Source organism: Hesperophylax consimilis, chromosome 22 (assembly GCF_061612785.1).
Source record: "Hesperophylax consimilis isolate HC1 chromosome 22, BYU_Hcon_1.0, whole genome shotgun sequence".
NCBI lineage: Eukaryota > Metazoa > Arthropoda > Insecta > Trichoptera > Limnephilidae > Hesperophylax > Hesperophylax consimilis.
In genome coordinates, this window is record NC_142857.1 from 2,228,340 (window position 1) to 2,247,230 (window position 18,891).

The 18,891-nt window shown below is 33.6% G+C and overlaps 2 protein-coding genes across 2 annotated transcripts in view; one reads left to right on the forward strand and one right to left on the reverse strand.

The window, feature by feature from the left end:
- LOC149412609 (trichoplein keratin filament-binding protein) overlaps positions 1-18,891 on the reverse strand; it is a 223,230-nt gene that overhangs the window by 181,639 nt on the left and 22,700 nt on the right. The window contains exon 2 of the mRNA XM_089644941.1: positions 18,509-18,545. The gene's annotated coding sequence lies outside the window, so the exon portion shown is untranslated. The remainder of the gene's footprint in view (positions 1-18,508; positions 18,546-18,891) is intronic.
- The window catches only part of sals (sarcomere length short), a 46,712-nt gene that overhangs the window by 5,837 nt on the left and 21,984 nt on the right, over positions 1-18,891 (forward strand). The gene's annotated exons all lie outside the window — the stretch shown is intronic.

Here is an 18,891-nt window from a genome sequence, read left to right on the forward strand (position 1 = left end):
GCCGTTTTTGAGAAAATTACTTTACTGTACAAATATAATTTCCTAGGCTCTCTCTAATTATGTACAAATAGATACAGAAAACATACTATATAGCAGGTCACTTGAAATAAACAGGTCGCACGGCAGGTCACGTGTTTATCGTGAGTTTTATTAGAATGTTAAGCTTGGAGAAGACACCATTTGGCAAGCAGAGGACGCTATATTAAAAGCTATTTTATTCCGCTTTACTACCGATATTACAATTAGGTACTGGAAGATTAGTGGAAAACAGTAGCGAGTGTTGCTTTTACGCGCAACAGATGGCGCGGTTATTCAACAATATTTTTACCTGTCACAGATGACATGTAAAAGCATGTTTTTACCTGTCGCAAGTGTCATCTATTCAATATAGGAATATATAAAAACACACGGGTATTTGAATGTAACATTGTGTCAACATTTCAAAGCAATCTGTGAACAACTTTCAGAGATTGGATTTTGAACAAACGAACATACATTTGTATTTATATAGATGGCAAATTGAAGTGAAATGCTGGAATTAGACTGAAATTGAAATACTTTGATATTTATTTTCAACAATCTAACGTGTACCCGGCGCTGCACGGGGAATTATAAATGGTTTGGGGTAAAACTTTGAGGTTGTGATTTCTTGAGTACCGGACAATCGGATGCATTTTTAAGGTAGAAATAGTATTATTATTGTATTGTAATAACACTTGATCGTGGCATGTCTTCCTCGGGCGTCCTTGACCTCTTCAACCATTCACTTTCAAGTAGTACATTCTCCTCATACCTCTTTCTTCGTTCATCACTTATGTCTCATTTTACCATAAATGATTATGTGATTCGTACCTTCCTCGGGCATTCCCGACTTTTTCCACCATTCACTCTGTATCTTATTCCAGTGCAGAGATAATGGGTTAAGTCTTCCTAGAGAGCCCCCAACTTTTTATACCATTCAAACCACTGTCTAAACACTCCCTGCACTAATAAGAACAATCTTTGATTTTTTCAGCGAAATCGAATAAATGGTAGAGTAACGCGTACGGGACAAACAAAGAAACATTAATTTACATATGTTAGAGATTATCTTTCCCTATATACCTACCCGAAATCTGGGCATGAGATATACCTACAAAACGTGCAATAATAACCGTCCAATGAGTGACATCGATACAAATCTTCAATCTTCAATCAATTCATCTGATACAAATCTTCGTAGTGAACGGGAAAACCACGCGTGTTATAATAGGAGTGCTTTGACTTGTAATTAGTGGCGGTTCGTGACTTTTAGATTTTCTAGAATGCTAATATTACAAAAAATTGAATTATTGATGTTGTTGTAGCAGAAAATGATTTTTATTTTTTTTTTCCAAAACCGTTTTTTGTATGAAAATTTTCAGGAAATTTCAGTTTACTGCACGGATTTCCTGAATATCTTCATACAAAAAATCGAATTAAAAAAAATAATTAATAATAGTTTTCAGCTACAACAACATCAATAATGACATTTTTGTAATATAAGCACTCTAGAACACCCAAAAGTCACGAGGCTTCACTGCTTGTGAGGTGCCATCAAAATTAACTAAAACTGCCATTACAACAAGAGAAACATTATAATAGTTACCTTACCTATGAATACCTTCAATATTGTGTTATGCCATCCTCTTGTTCCAATGTTCTCTTCGGTATTTCTAACAATATATACTCGTATGTATATACAACAGGCGTTGATTTTATGCATATAGAAATTATACGCCCAAACGGGCTTTTACAAACAAAATTTGCTATAAAACTTACACCAAACCCATGCAGAATAATACAGGGTGGGGCAAAAGTAATCACCCTATTGGAAAACGCTATAACTTTTGCAAATGGCGCCAAATGTAAATTCGGTTTTGACATTTGAGAAGTAAACAAACGCAGAATACAAATCGACAAGACATGAATCAGTTTACTCCAAAAATAACAAGCAGTACTAAAGTTTATCATTAAAAAAAATACATCAAAAGAACATTGGGTGATTACTTTTGCCCCATCCTGTAGTATTATGCTTACCTTAATCATTATTGTTACTGATGTATGTCTTTATAGCCTTCTTGTAACTATATTCCGTGCAGTTGAACACATCTACAATTTCCCCGAAATTATTGCCAACTGCAGTATGTAGATAAAACGAATATATGTATTTGAAATCTTCAGGGTGGCAATGACCGAAAATAGTTGGGTTGTCCTAGAAATTCCAGACATAAAAAGCTGTACAGATACAGTTCGAGAGTTTTTCAAAGGATTAACAAATAAATAATATGCATCAAATTTAAGATGTTTTATTTAGAGCCACAGATGTGTTTTGTGAGGCAGCCTTGCTTTATTTTATCAGACAGTGAGAAAAACGACGAGTGAATTGAAAAACGAGGTATTGCGTCGATATTCAGTATGGGAAATATCTCAACCAGTTTAACGTCAGGCCTGTTAAAAGATTTACCTAAGTTAAACAATTCTTTGTTGATCGGAACACAGCAAAAGTGCAATGTGCAGATTCTATTCAGGTAACCTGTAAACACTGGGATTTAATTTTGGAAAGATATAATATTATTTTTCAATCATAACAAGTTAATAATATAATATACAAAAATAACAATCGTTTGGCAGCTATTTTAATTATTGAACAAAATAATAATGCAAGCTTAAAAAATATACGATACTAGCGCAGACCCGTGAAAAATCACGGAACATTATAATTTATTTTTTTATCAAAATAATGTTTTGTTAAACTATTACATGTGGGTCGAGAGAGTACGGCTGGAGACCTCGAAATGTGTCCCTCAATCAGTCTCTTCAGATTCGGCCCGCCACATAGAGAGTGGTTAATGAGTACCTGACGATTCATATCTGGCCACTAAAAACTGCTAATGCCATTTCAAGCATTGTAAATATCTAGTGTATTTTATTTTATTTATAAGGTACACAACAGACAGAGTATCTTTAGTTAAATAGTGTAAAATAAAGTCGCTATCCGCGTCTGTCTGTTTGTGTGCTTAGTTCTTCTAAACTACGCAACGACTTTGATAGGGTTTCCATTTTCATTTAGAGAATTTCTTCCGGAAGGTTTAAATATATGATACATGCATATTATATTTATAGAAAATAGAGAAAAGTCGATGTTTTATAATCAAGGCGTAAAAATGTGTTTTCGGGCACTACATTGCTAACGCTGGCTAAACCTCGTGAGATATATCAAAATAATGTACTACGGAATTTAATATCTCAAAGAGGCCTACAGAAAAGTCCGCGACGATATATCTCCTAAGGATAATCCGCAGCAACGCCGAGTACACGACAGTTAGTTACAAATAAATACCAACCGTTCAATCGGCGTATAATAAAATAAGTACGTATATAAAACAAGAGACAATAAAGTTTTGGTCAATTGAAGTCAAGTAAAAACAAGAAACAATAAACTTGGGTAAATCGAAGACAAGTGAAGAGAAGAGACAAAACAGTTTGGGCCTAGTATGAACAAGAGATTCGATAAATTTAGTCAAGTTATGGGAGCTATCGCTAAAAATGTCCGGAATCTTGCCACTACAGTTGATGTTCTGTAGTCGACACGTTCGCACAAGAGGTTGGGAGAAGGAAGTTGGTTATTTGGAAAGGAATATGGAAAGTTTCGGGGTTTATGTTGTTATTTATAATTTTGTATGTAATTTTTGTACCGATGTGCGATTCTAAGGACAGGTTGTTTCGGAGAACTTGAACAATTCTTCAAATTTCAAAGTTGATTTTCAAGTTCTGTGAAAGATATTTTTAAGTTCTGTTTTTATTTCAGTTCTGTCAAGTAACTAGGCTATAATGATATAATAACAGAATTTGAATGGGACTTTCACAGAACCCGTAAATAAACGTTGAAATTTGATTAACTGTTCAAATTCTCCGAAACAACCCGTCCTTTGTAATGATTCTAATTTGAAATATTCTAGGCGTTTCTCAGTGCCAGTTGTTTCACAGAATTTGAACAATTAGTAAAATTTCAAAGTTAATTATCATGTTCTGTAAAGGTTCTATTCCAGTAGGTACTGTTATTATATCGAGCTCTTCCCGGCAGAAGATCGTAAGCGGCAATTTGACGATTTTCTTTTTTTTTATTGAAGCCGCTTAAAACACATATCCGACTGGCAAAAGATCGCATGAAATGCAGAAACGGAAGTCATAATAAATGCATTTTCCATTTTATCGTATGATTTTTCTTATAATTTGTTGGCCAACCAAAGTATCGTAAGCGTCATATAAAAGAGTACACTATTAAAATCATCGGGAGCGTGATAAAAAATAATACAAAGAAAAACAAAAAGAAGTAAGAAATACCTTCCAACGTAATTCAGAAATATTAAAAATATACACGGTGTTCGGAAACTCGTAGTACAAGTTTACGTAGTTTTCGAGAAAACTGAACGAAAAAAATTAAGTACGAAGATTGAATTTTTTAATTGTAAATTTGAAAAAAAAAATCGGTCGCTGGGGTGTTTATATCAGCTTATTAAGGTTTTTTTTAAATAAGTCAAGGCGTATCGAAAAAAAAAATATTATTCTCTGCGTGATGTAAATTCACCAGTTTCGTATTTGTGACTTGTGATACTACGATTTTACGGACAAAAATATTTGTTGAAGAGGGAAGACTGAGAATATATCCAGTCTATTTGTTTTCGTAAAAAAAATATAAACAAATTAAATTTCCAAAAGAGGACAAGTTTTTCTTTTATGAAAATATTAAAAATATTACACAAAAATTTAGAATTTCAAAGCGGAGTTTATTGAGCTGACGAGGTTGAATGTAAAAAATTACTTTTAGCTAACCAAACAAGAAAAAGAAAAATCCAACCTTGAAAACAGCGGAATTTGGAAAAACAGTGATCTTAAGTCCCTCTGTGCCAAGGGAATAATAATTATTCATTTTGGATTCAGAGAAGAATATCTCGCGTTTCCGTTTCGCGTTTTAAGTGCCATGTGTTTTGCTAGAAAATGATAAACCAAGGATAATAATTAATAAAACAAAGATTATTAACAAAGTAATTATAAATCGTATATTATTTGATTATAGTATTGTATACAGTGTAGAGTTCACTGAATTTTTTCACACAAATTTTTTCTACCTATACGTGAATATTTTCCACAAAACGGCGCCATTATGTATAGTAAGAATATTATTATTTTTACCAGTTCGAGCTCTAAAAATTATTTTATTTTAATATTTTTTAGCAATTACTGAATTGTTAATTAAAAGTAATAAATGTAACGGCGGAGTGATACATTTTACTACAAATAGAAAATTATAAAACAAATATCTTAATTATTACTCAGCATGCTTCGAAAACTACAATCATTTGTGCCAAACAAAACATCGAAAATGATATCATACGCATACGGCGCCGGCGCCTTGACATGGAACTCTACACAACAACGTAAGAGCCAAAAGTATTTGAATTTGATACAATTATCATGTTTTCATCAAATCTTATTTTACGTTATCAAATAATATACATTTGTTTTTAATTTAAATTAATTTACCAAACACAACATACGATGTTTAGAAAAAAATCTCCTCCTATAAAATGCGATTTTTACTCTTACGACATTATGCCGGAAAAGGGTCGATATCATTATTGGCCAGTTGTTTCACACACCTGAAATAATAAAATAAAATTTGAACAGAACTTGAAAGTTAACTTCGAAATTTGATAAATTGTTCAAATTCTGTGGATGGCCCTTAGTCGACTAAGCAGTAGGGACAATCCATTTCTATAGGATAAGGTCGATCGATCTTTATTTTGTGAATATTTAAAAATTGTTCTCCAAACTAAAAAACCGAACTTTTGATGTGTATAACTATTTCAGATACATTTAAATAGTCAATAATCTCTCCCAACCTTTCTCTGTATCCACAAAACACAGTTCCCACCATTGGGGTTACTATAGTCCCACTGCCCACTGTTTCTGAGCAGTCAACCATACATTTTCATAAAATTTCTGGTGTACAGTTTTGTCTCCATCAAAATACCTGAAATTTTTTCCGATACTTACGGCAGTTGTTCCCAATCCTACTGATCAACTGTTGAGCCGAAATTTTGGCTCAACACTGTTAAAACTCACGACTAAGCTCTTTCCAACGGAAAGGTGACGACTGAGCGATCAGCGGATTTAAAAAGCCAAACTACTGGATTAAGCCTGCCTCAGTTAATTATAGTTATAAAAAGTGTCGACTAAATGAAAAATATTCGCGACGCCAAGACATGGTGGCATTAAAGCCAAGCTAACACTTCATTTTTAACATATTACATACCTTTGTTTAAAATAATATAAAATATCGGTTAATGTCTTACAGTATTTAAATAATACAATAATTAATTCGTCAATATTAATTTAACATTGAAAGTTTTTACTTTGATGTCAATTTATTGTCTATGAAAGTGGGCAGGGCCACTTAAGATAATCAACCGTAAAAATGTTTGGAAGCGGGCGAATTGAACGTTACTGAACAAATCACTTGGCTGATCGGCCTGAGATTGATCATTCGAAAAGTTGGGAACAACGGCCGTTAGCGGCTTTCACCAATCCGAAGAGGAAAAAACAAATTTGTATAAAATTTATTGAAAATATTCTCGCTGTGTAGCATTATCACATGTCATTCATCATGCAGAGTAAAATCAAAAGTGTTACAAATAATTAGCAATACGAACATGCAGGTGCAAGAAATGTCAGTCGCATGCCAACAATAGGAACGTGTCGCAAGTTCTGACATTGCCAACAAGTTCCAAACTTTATTTATTATTATTTACTCGAGAAGAATATTTAAATAGCCGCGGCACAGTGACCTAGAAATGCGCACGAGTTCACTAATAGTTTTACCTGAAAAAATACGCTGAATAACTCTGAAGGTAGAAAATAATAAATCGGGAATATATTTATAATATAATCGACTTTGTTTGAGTTGTCAGACGTAAAAGAGTTTTAGACATTTTGAAAGTGGTTGCCAAACGAATTTTCCAATATAAAATGAAAAAACATTGAATAATTTAGATTTTTGCCTTTAAATTGAAGAGTTTATTGATTGCGTTGAATAATTTATCAATTCGCCACTAAATGTTTTATTAATTGCCTTTACTTAAAGATCATTCTTCTTTCGAGGTATGGTTAAATAAAGGCAGTATGATAGGCGGTCGAGGGGTAAAAGGCCTTACATAACTCTCTGCAATCAAAGGCATATCGGTGCTGTGATGGGAAGCACCATAGATCGTTTCCTTGATCACCGCGGAGTAGACAAATCGGTCCTAACTCCGAAATCGTGACCAATATAAGGTCGACTAGCGTTGAGTCACCCAGTGTGTTATTGTGCCCAATATCTTGGACTTCGCTACACCATCAGTTTCACACTGCGGCAGGGGCATGTGTGTAGAGAAGACGCCAGTCTCCGAATGTAGGGAGGTGTGTAAGGCCTTTAAGACTCGAAGATACTCTCAGTATCGCCCAGGTGAAAGACCACCTTTCAAAATTTAACCGTTTCTTGAAACGGCTTTAGCCGTCCACCTTCCTCTTTCCCATCTCATTCCCGTCTCCACTAACTCCAGCCTCAGAACACACCCCAATTGGAGATGCCATAGCCTCACTGACTCAAGACGGTTGGGAGCAGTTGAGACCATGGCATTCCCAATTGGGGTTTGTTATTCACATAAAAAAATTATTATCAAACTGTAGATCAAAACGGAAGAGCCATAAATTAAGTTTTTGCGTGACTGGAAGATCTTACAATCACCGGCCACATAATGTGATAATATTGTTAAAAAATATCGCGTTTACTATCTACATTCTCAGGTTCGAGCTCACTCGTGTAGTCTAGTGTTGATTAACTCATGTAAGATGCACTTACAAATAATGTCCCATACAAAAACGTAAAATGTTCCGCCATTTCACAAAATATATTTGTCCCAACTCTTTTTCTTTGCATCACTACAAAAGGTTTTGTATTAATACACATATTTTGTTTTACTACAAATGTTCTGAGTTGGTCAGGTGTTTGTGTATTCGCACCACATTACAACATTTCGTGTAGGCGACATTTTTGTGTTAGATCCGTATCTCATTCCTAAGAAAATCCTTCCTTTCCTTCTGGGGAAAATCTATTGCTGTATAATATTTTAGCTCCTTTTTGGCTCCTCACACCTCAAATGAGGTGGGACACCTTAACACCTCCATTAAATATTTGACTACCTCGTTTGTATTATTATATTCATTCTAATATCGTTTCCGAACACTACTATGTTATGGTGCAAGGATTACAAGTAGGACCAATATACTGTGGCTCTACAAGATTTTTGCTCGTCTTTTGACTCCTCCATGACTCACGCCTAACACCAAATATCTCACCTCATTTGAGTTTCCCAGTGTACATCTCAACATCTCATTTCAGTACTTGAGTACCTCATTCGTATGAGTTCTAAAATCGTGTCCCAACACTACTGTAGTCTCTTCGAGATTGTTGAGCTGTTACAAGGATTAAGAGCCTCTTCATTATTTATTATGGACATGTTTTGACTACCTGAACTTCCAGCAACAAACCTCCATTGATTATTGTTTGTTCCACACTCGAATAACAACAATCGAAGCATGTCATTTTCTCTTCACGCGTATATTTCCTAACGGCCGAAACACAAACACAAAATATCCACACTGCATTATTATAATCAGAGTTTAAAATAAATGGTACGTGTGTCGGACATCCCACGTCGCGTCCAGCCAGTGAGAGGGAGAGGAGAGATGGGGAAGGGCGACGCCGCAGGGAAGGAGGGAGGGAGAGATCCAATCTATTTCGGTGCCGACGCAATAATAATCGGAGACGCGCCGGCCGATATAAACTCCGAGCTTTCCCACTTTTTGAAGGAAAATTTGCGAAAAAATCTCTAAACATGAAAGCAAATATAAACGAATTCAAAAGCCACCTTAAAAAGTATTCCGAACAGTTGAACCGAATCATATCAAATATAAACCAATATAACAACACCCCCCATACACACAAGCCCTGCTTATTTATGAGGTACATCAAATACTAATATTATATTATATAATTAATAACAGTATTATATTGTGTAATGTAATTCATGTATCTTTTTTACTAATAAAAAAAAAATAAAAAAAATAAAATAGTATAAAATAAAGTCGCTATCCGCGTCCCGAAACCAATTGATTTAATCCGATTCAATTCAAATAAAATTCAATCATTATAAAACGATGGACCGAAATCAAATAGATTCGATTCAATTTATTCCCTTAATAAGAACCGAAGAAGAGAATTGTTGAAATTAATTTGATTCTATTCGATTTAACGCAGTACGAATCAACCGTATTTAAATAATAATAACATGGCATTTATATAGCGCAGTTTAGTGTCATTTCACTTCAAGTGCGCTTAACTATAACAAACTTAAAAATGGTAATTCAGTATTAGTAGTTCTTAAAATTATTCCTACAGTGTACCTTACCCAATACAGATCAAATATTATAACACTAAATACACTGTTTATACAAAGTGATGACAAAACATAGAATAACAATAACAGCAGGGCAGGACAAAACAAGAATATTAAAACTAAAACATAATATAAAACAGGAGGCAGTTTGTGCTCAAAAATGAGAATCTTCTGAGCAGACATTTTAAAAAGGTACAATAAGGAGACAACCGAAACCAAACAATTACCGGAAGTTTTAAAATATGGCTTATTATAAAATATTGAAAAGAAGTTAAAATTTATGAATGGTAAGATTTTTTAAATAATTTCGTTTTTAAAGCCCGTTTAAATTCAGCCAAATTCTGGAGATTAGTAAGAGCTGAGGGAAGTCTATTCCAGATGAGCGGGCCTGTTACACTAAAAGAACGATCATAGTAAGCGGCTCGATTTGACCTAAGTAGGATAACTAAATTAGTAATTTGATTTCTGAGAACAATAAAAAACATAGGATTAAAAACTAAGCAACACAAGTGAAGCTAGCAGTCAACAATGGAGTCCTTATCCCAACCCCGATGTAGACAATGAGGCACGGAACTGGCAGAGGAAGGAAGAAAGTAGAAAAAGAAGCTGTATAAATGAGATCTCTGAGGCGTATGTGTGGTAAAACAATGTATGACCGTATGACAAATGTGGAAATTTGCAAAGAATGCGAGGCTGATGTTAGCGTAATGAGTAAGCTTAAAAAATGGACGCTTAAGATGGTTTGGGCATGTAGAGCAAATCAACGAAGAAAGGCGTGTTTATATTAAGCGAATGTGAATGGTATAAAAAGTTGGGGACGCCCAAGGAATGGCACGATCAAGCGAACTAAATACTTGAGTCGGGCCATGTCAAGAGTCAGAATAACAGAAGGGTGTGTATGAATGTTAATGAAGCAAGGATTTTGTTCCAAGACCGAGTTGTTTGGCGGTCCGTCCTCTCTGCCTACCCTTGCGAGGAACAGCATGATGGTTAGTTATCAAATTTATGCATACGTTTATATCACTGAAGAATCACAAAATAGTCATTATGTCCACCGTGTGAATTCTACTTTCCATTATGATGTAATAAATAATAATTTACGCCAATAATAAATAGTGTTCTATAAGCATATCACAAGCAAACTGTCTGAAAATTGTTTTGAACAACAACTTATGTATCTTTGCAATCTACAGATCACCCGCTTTCCAAAACATCGACACTTTTTTGAGCTCACTTCAAGCAATCATCAATACTTCAAAAAAAATAGAACGTCAAATCATCATAGGCGATCTCAATATTAATACTATTCCCGAATACCACCGTCAATATAACGATTATTTATGCCTGCTTACTGAAAATGGATTCATTCAGACAATTAACAGCCCTACTCGAGAACAGGGCATGAGTAAATCTTGCCTAGACCATATCAATGTTAAAAATGTTAACCTAATCGACTCATTTGTTTTTCACACTACAATTTCAGACCACTACACCACAGCTCTCTGTCTTAAAAACAAACCTCCCACTGATGCTAAAATTAAATATGTCCCTCGAACAAATTACAATAACTTGGTCGAAGACTTGCGATCAGAAAACTGGCAAAACGTTCTAGACCAAATTGATACTGACTCAGCAATGAATGAATTTATCACAAAATTACATTCATATATATCTAAACACACTAGTCACATACACATAACAAATAATCAAGTAAAACTCACACCTTGGATCTCCCCTGGCCTTGTCAAATCTATTCACAGAAGGAATCAATTACACGAAAAGGCGAAAAGATGTCCTGAAAATATTTTAGTACAAGCTCATTATAAAAAGTATAGGAATTTATGTAAACATTTAATTAAATCGACCAAAGAAAATTATTATAAAAAAATTATTTACGAAAATAACTGTACGCCAAAACGTCTGTGGGAAGCTTTTCGTAATATATCTAAAACAAAAATTAATAAATCTTCCGAAATTAAATCGTTGTACATTAATAATATAAACTGTTCGGACCCAAAAATTATGGCAAATTTTGCCAATAATTATTTCACATCAGTGGGAGTCACTCTTGCGAAAAAAATTCTTGATAAACTTAATACTACTGAAATTGATCTCGCTAAGTTTACTACCTCTAATTTCGGTCATAAAATAGACAATATAGAAACAACGACAAACGAAGTCATGAAAATAATTGACGATCTTAAGTCATCAAATGCTTGTGGTCCTGATAAAGTCTCATCAAATCTGTTAAAACTTATTAAATCCTCAATCGCAATACCGATCGCGTTCATTTCGAATCTAAGCTTTAAATCAGGAATATTCCCCAATCATTTAAAACATTCAGTAGTTATATTGTTTCACAAAAATGGTGACAAATCGCATGTACATAATTACCGGCCAGTTTCTTTACTAAATTCGGTCTCGAAAATTATTGAAAAAATTGTAAAAAATCGCCTTAGCACATATCTGGAAGATAATAACATTCTTTCTAATAGACAATACGGCTTCCGACCAGGTTTAAGCACAGAAAACGCTATCGCTAACCTGACAAAAATCATCTCTAATAATATCGATGGAGGAATTAAATCCACTGCACTATTCCTGGATCTAGCCAAAGCGTTCGACACAATATCACATAAAATTCTGTTGAAAAAACTACAGTGCGTTGGAATACAGGGTCAACTATTAAAGTGGATGGTTAGTTATTTAGAAAACAGAAGCCAAAGAGTGAACATTAATGATACTCTAAGCGATTCAGCAAATATTAAATTTGGTGTACCTCAGGGAAGTACTCTAGGGCCAATTTTGTTTAATATATATATTAATGAGCTATGTAACAGTTCCCTTGCCGACCACATTATTACCTTTGCAGATGATACGGTCTTGTTATTTGAAGGTAAAAACTGGAATGAAGTTCACAGTAAAGCAGAAGCTGGTATAAACAGTGTTAAACAATGGCTTGATAATAATCTACTCACACTCAACACGGAGAAAACAAAATTCATCCGCTTCAGTGCAACTCAAGCGGGACAACCGAAAGAAACACAAAACATTATTATACACCACTGCAATAACCCAACTACTTGTAATTGTAACACCCTAGAATGCGTAGATAGTATAAAATATCTAGGAATTATGATAGACAAATTTCTGAGATGGGACTTACATATAGACTCAATTTCCACAAAAGTCAGAAAACTTACTCATCTTTTCCTGGGCATTAGAAATATTCTCTGCATAAAAGATCTGAAATGTTTATATTATGCTCTGTGTAACTCATTACTTGAATATGCATCTTTGGGATGGGGCGGATGTACCAAAACAATACTGGATCCCTTAGCAAAAGCACAGAAATCACTATTAAGGGTCATCCTAAAAAAACCATTTAGGTACCCCAGTGATGTATTATTCGAAGATATACGAGTTCTTGATGTAAGGCAACTATACATAAAAAAAATTATATTACACACTCAAAAACAACGTCACCACTACCCTTCCATTGATCATTATCACGACACTAGACATTCAAGGAGGAATCCAGTTGTTCTACCTACTACTATGACATCCTTTGCCCAAAGACAATTCTATTACCTTGGTCCAAAATTATTCAACCTCTTACCCGATTTATGGAAATCGAAAAGCATAAGCATTCTGCGTAAATTAGTTTTTTATTGGCTTCTAGACTTAAGAAGAGTCGAAAGCGAACTTATGATGACCAACAGATAAACAAAAATGTTCTGTACTCACATTTATTCATTGTTATTGGCAGTTAAATAAAAAAATCCTACCATGCATCTGATTTATACAATGCGATTGATAATTTTTGTGATTTATAATGTTTATACAATATGTTTTCATGTACCTTGTTTATATTTTTCTTGATTATGTATATTATATTATATGTACCTTGATTATGTAAATTAATACACAGCACAGTAACAGCGATCAAATTAAGAAACCCACCTAATATTTTTCTTATATTGTAATTATAAATTGAATTAATCCAATATGTTATCATGTACCCTGTATACAGTGTTCCTTAATTGCATATTATTACATGTACCTTGATAAAATTTATTAGGTGTTTTCATAAAAAAAAAAACTAATATTCGGGTGTACAAATATGTCTGAAAAAGTTTTTATTTTGATTACTTTGATAAATATATATGTATATAGACTATATTACTAGCGTAACTATTAATGTTAAGTATGGAAATATAAGTCATAACAGCAGCGTGTACAAATGTTAACTAAACCAGGCAATTTGGCTGTCCTAAAACGGGAAAATCTCCTAGTTGGACAGCCAAAGCTTCCTTAATATGTGTGTAATTATTTGTATCTAATAAATAAATAAATAAAAAATAAATAAGCCATTATTTTCAGACTAAATTAAAAGTTGTCTGGCGGTTTTAGTAGCAAAACAACGTGATTAATTACTTATGTAAATTATCTAAACTGTAAAGAGCCACTAAAACATGGCTTGGGTAATTTGCCAATAGAATATCACAGATTAAAGACAAACCGAACATCTTATAAACGAAACCAAATTTCGTTGAAATTAAATTACTAAATAGCAACAACAACTAAAATTGATACAAATAATATATGAAAAATTTAATTCAATCAATTCCTAATCTCGCTAAATGACAATCATGTTTCGAATACTAAATCTACGTTTGCGAAAACTCTTTGGTATAAAGAAATTGGTGACGAAATCACATCGCAAAATCGGGGGGTTAAAATCACAGGGGCTTATCCACAAAAACATAGTTTTGATATAAACGCAAATAAAGATTGGAATGCTTATATACCCAACTGTACGAAATAGAGCTTCGTGTCACTAATAAATATGATTATGGCGTTACCGAAGCCAAGCTCAATTCAAAACACCAGTTTTTATAGTTCGGCCCCTGTGATCCTAAGCCCCCGAAATGATATTACGTAAATCGTGTATTTCATGAATGGCGCTCAGAAATCATCGATGGTCCCTATGTAAACTCGGACGTCTAACAAAAAAAACCTTTTTGACTTTGTTCTTCCAATACATTTGAAATAGTCTCCCACGCAATGCAAAATTGAAAAACAGAAATGTGTTTCCTTTTTTTGCTAAAAAAAACTGACGTAAAAACGGACAAATACACTCATATTTTTTCAAATAAAGACAAGTATATGTGGTCATGCTGATATGTCGTTTTTACATCGGACGTCCGTCAAAGTATTCCAGCCGCGTAACCCGACAAAGCATAAATAAACCAATCACTGACAAAGTGAGAGTTGCTTAGTGTACAAGTGTACACCGCGCGGCCAGTGATGCCATTTCTTCCGAAATGTCGATAGATCTACCGATTTCGAAAATTAACCAAAATTTTGTGTATCTACCGAAATCAGCTAAAATCTACCGATATTCATGTACACAAATTTCTTAGATGCTGGGGAATTTCTAGGTAAATTAAACCTTCTGAAATTTGCTAGCCAGGATAAAATAACTGAAATAGAAAATTTTAATTCAATAGATAACGATAAAATGTTATTATAATTTTTTACTTTGATGTCAAGATGTTAGTTCAAGCTTGTATGAATAGTGATAGATTACATACCTATACTAAATGCACTAGAAAGTGGCAATGCGTATTAATTTATAGTATTTCTTCTTCTGGAGATGTGATGGGGAGGTAAAATGTGATGTAACGCGAAGATACTGTTTTTTACCTTATTTGGCTGATCGTTGATAAACATAGTTCCTCAAAGATATTGATTCATACCATATTTGTATAGACAGAATGAGAGAGTAGGGATTGTTGAAAATAGTTCCTCGAAGATGTTGTTTGTTTTCCTTAATTTTTGTAAGTTAGAAAGCGATAATTAATGATCCTAGAAGATTATTTTTAATTTATTTAAAAAATATTATTGTCTGATAGATTTATATCATAGATTTTGTTTTTTTATCACTTTTGGGAACAACTGGGTATCCCTTAAAATCAATACAATTTAGTCCCTTGAAATATATTTAGCACTAAAAAGGCCTTTCCTACAAAATAAAATTGTTTGTTGACAGGTGAAAAAATATAATAAGCAGTAATAATTGTTGATTGATGTAATAGTACATATTGAATTATTTGGCCTGTTGGAAATAAGCCGACATAGCTCAGTGGTCTCAGAGCATCTGACCGGACATCAGAAGGAACGGGTTCAATACCCGTCGGCGGCATTTATTTTTACTCGGGAGATATTTTCAATTTGTATTGATATTTCAAACGACTAATTACCGGTTTTTATTCATTCATATTGATGAAATAAGTCATTTAAATTTTACACGAAATGTCTATTAAGGAAGGGAGGGTTCTTGATAAATGCTACAAAACACGTAATTGTTTTTTGTTAAAACTACACTGAACACAAGTGTGCACTAGACCATGGAATTATAAGATCACGGGGTTGTTGGCGCTGGAGACAACGTCACATAATATGTGGGATTTGAAAAAGACATTTTTCTCGAAAACCAAGCCAAGTTCCTCGTATCTCATTTTTGCGTATTAATTTATTTAATTAATTTATTTAATTTATTAACTATCCCTGTTTATAATCTGGCAAGAGGCGGATATCCTATCAATTCATCATTCAATTAAATACTCTTTATGCGTATTTTAAGTCTGTGCAACGGCGGGCATGTTGCCAAATAACCTTTGCGATAAATAATTTTATTTACATTATTACTTGTGTCTTAACGGTAAAACAGAAAATCGCTAAAAACTCTGGAACTGTGAGGCCCTTAGCGTCATGAAAATTTATTTACCTGTCGAGAATTTCTAGGTCAACGTAACTCTCGGTTGACCGAGTACTTCCAAACAACTTTTCCAAAAAGCCTCGAATCATCCAACTGTCAAAAAATAAAACAAGATACAAAGATATAAAATACAAAGTCAAATTAATGTCGATGTAATGTAGTTTTTTAACAGTAATATTGTGGTATAAGGCTGTGAATGGTGGAAGAAATCGGAGACGCCCGGGAAAGATATTACCAATAGAGAAGTATTGCGCGTTCCACTAGTTCCTAATAAAATTTAACCCTGCAGGAATCTGTCGGAATATTCGAGTATTTCCGTTTTCCAATAAAATCCAAATAAACGATATATTTATGAAAATATCCAAAAACTAAAAACTGTTTTTGAAAGGTGATAAAATACGCTTTGAAATGTTAATGTTGGAACATATAATTTTTGAAACATATACATTTTTTATTGCAAATATAATAAATAAAATTAACGCACCTTAAGTTTTTTTGTAAATCAAATTACGCATTTTATTAGACACATGTATCACAAACGTTATTGTGAGGCATCACTTTTTTGTCGTTTATACAAAAATAATTAGTAAAAATTCATAAATTCATAAATTTTGTTCAAATTGCGGTCGGAACCGTTGGTTTCGTAAAGTTGCTCATTTTAATTCTTCCGTGGTTATCTTCTAGATTTGAATATAAAGCGTGGTGTTTTCTCTTTCTAACACTGTTTAGATTATATTTCTAACCACGACAATACGGGAGACTAAGCGACACCCAGTTGTTCACGGAAGCGAACATATTAACCTGGGGGTTAAAAAAATTCTGGCGTCTGAACAATATAACAAACGCCTAGTGTGAATGCAGCTGTACCGCGACTCGTATTCCAATACTGTACTCATATCCTCTAGCAGAAAAATCAAGGACTTGTAAAGCGTTTTATTTACATAAATAATATTCCCGCTGCTCGGCGCGAATGCATGTATGCAAATAAACAGTCCCCATGGCGGGAAAAAAGAATATCTGAAAATTGTTGGCAAATTTCCACCGTTCTTCATCAAGTACTTCCGCCATTGCGCTGCGCGGAACGGAAGTTGAAGAAAGGTATAACAATGAAACAGTATTAAAAAGTCGTTATCCACGTCTCTGTTTGTGCGCTTAGATCTTCTAAAGTATTCAACGGATTTCGATATAATTTTCACTACCATTCAGAGAATTTTTTCCGGAAGGTTTATATGTATAATACACGCATATTATATTTATAGAAAGTAGAGAAAAGTCGATGTTTTGTAATCAAGTCGTAAAATAATATTTTCGGGCGCTTACATTGCTAACGCTGGCTAAACCTCATGAGATACATCAAAATAATGTTCTACGGAATTGTACATTTTGAAAAGGCCTACAGAAAAGTCCGTGATAGTATATGTCTATATTCTAAGGATAATTATATTACTAACATAATAACATTATTGTTTTGCAATGATGAAATGCAGGGAAACGATATTATTTGTACACATCCGTGTATAAAAAACAAAGTTTTCTCGGTGTATAAAAAACAAAGCTTTCTCCGTGTATAAAAAAACAAAGCTTTCTCCGTGTATAAAAAACAAAGTTTTCTCCGTGTATATATAACAAAGTTTTCTCCGTGTATATATAACAAAGTTTTCTTCGTGTATATATAACAAAGTTTTTCTCCGTGCATATATAACAAAGTTTTCTCCATGTATACATAACAAAGTTTTCTCCGTGTATATATAACAAAATTTTCTCCCTGTATACATAACAAATTTTTCGATTAAGAAGTCTTTCACGGAACCCATATATTTATTTTCGCCGTTGAACTGCCATCACTAGGCAAAGATCGAATGCACGCATGTCCTTAAACATTTTCATTCTCACACGTTTTGCATGAAAACGAAAAAGACAGAAGATACAAGAATGTCGAATATCTTCATATTCGCTTGGACATTTCGCGAACGTACGTTTCTTTAGAATCTTATAACTATTATGGTATTGCCAGTTGTAAAAACAAGCAAAAAAAAAGTAATGCTATAATTCATTGACAGTGAGTGACTTTCCCCTCTTGGAATCTTGGAATAAAAATGAAGATTTGTATACAAATCGTCACAAACAGTCTTCTTTATATAAATAGATAGCTGTAAAGCACGTGCTACTTATAAAAAAATCATTAGACGTTTTGTGAAAAACTTACCCTTTTTACTTCAGGTTCAAGCGCCTTGCCAAGATTACTGAAAAAAAAAACAAAAAAGCATTATTAAACGCAGACAAAACAGTGACAGATATTAATAAAATGAACTAAACGTCACGATGTTCCTACAGGATAAGGCAGAGGAATGCCCACACCTATGACCATTAAAACATATTTCATAACACTATATTTCCCTATATTACAAACTGGAGCATATCGTAGATACTAGCTACTTATAGCAGTAAATCTCAAAAGTAGGTTTTGCAGTGTTCCACTTTTGTCCAGAACTGTGTACATTGGTAATATTGTATGTCCAGGGAATAATTTTCTGAACACCGTTGCAACATTAAGTAAATTCTGAAAATGTTACAATTATATGCGAAGAA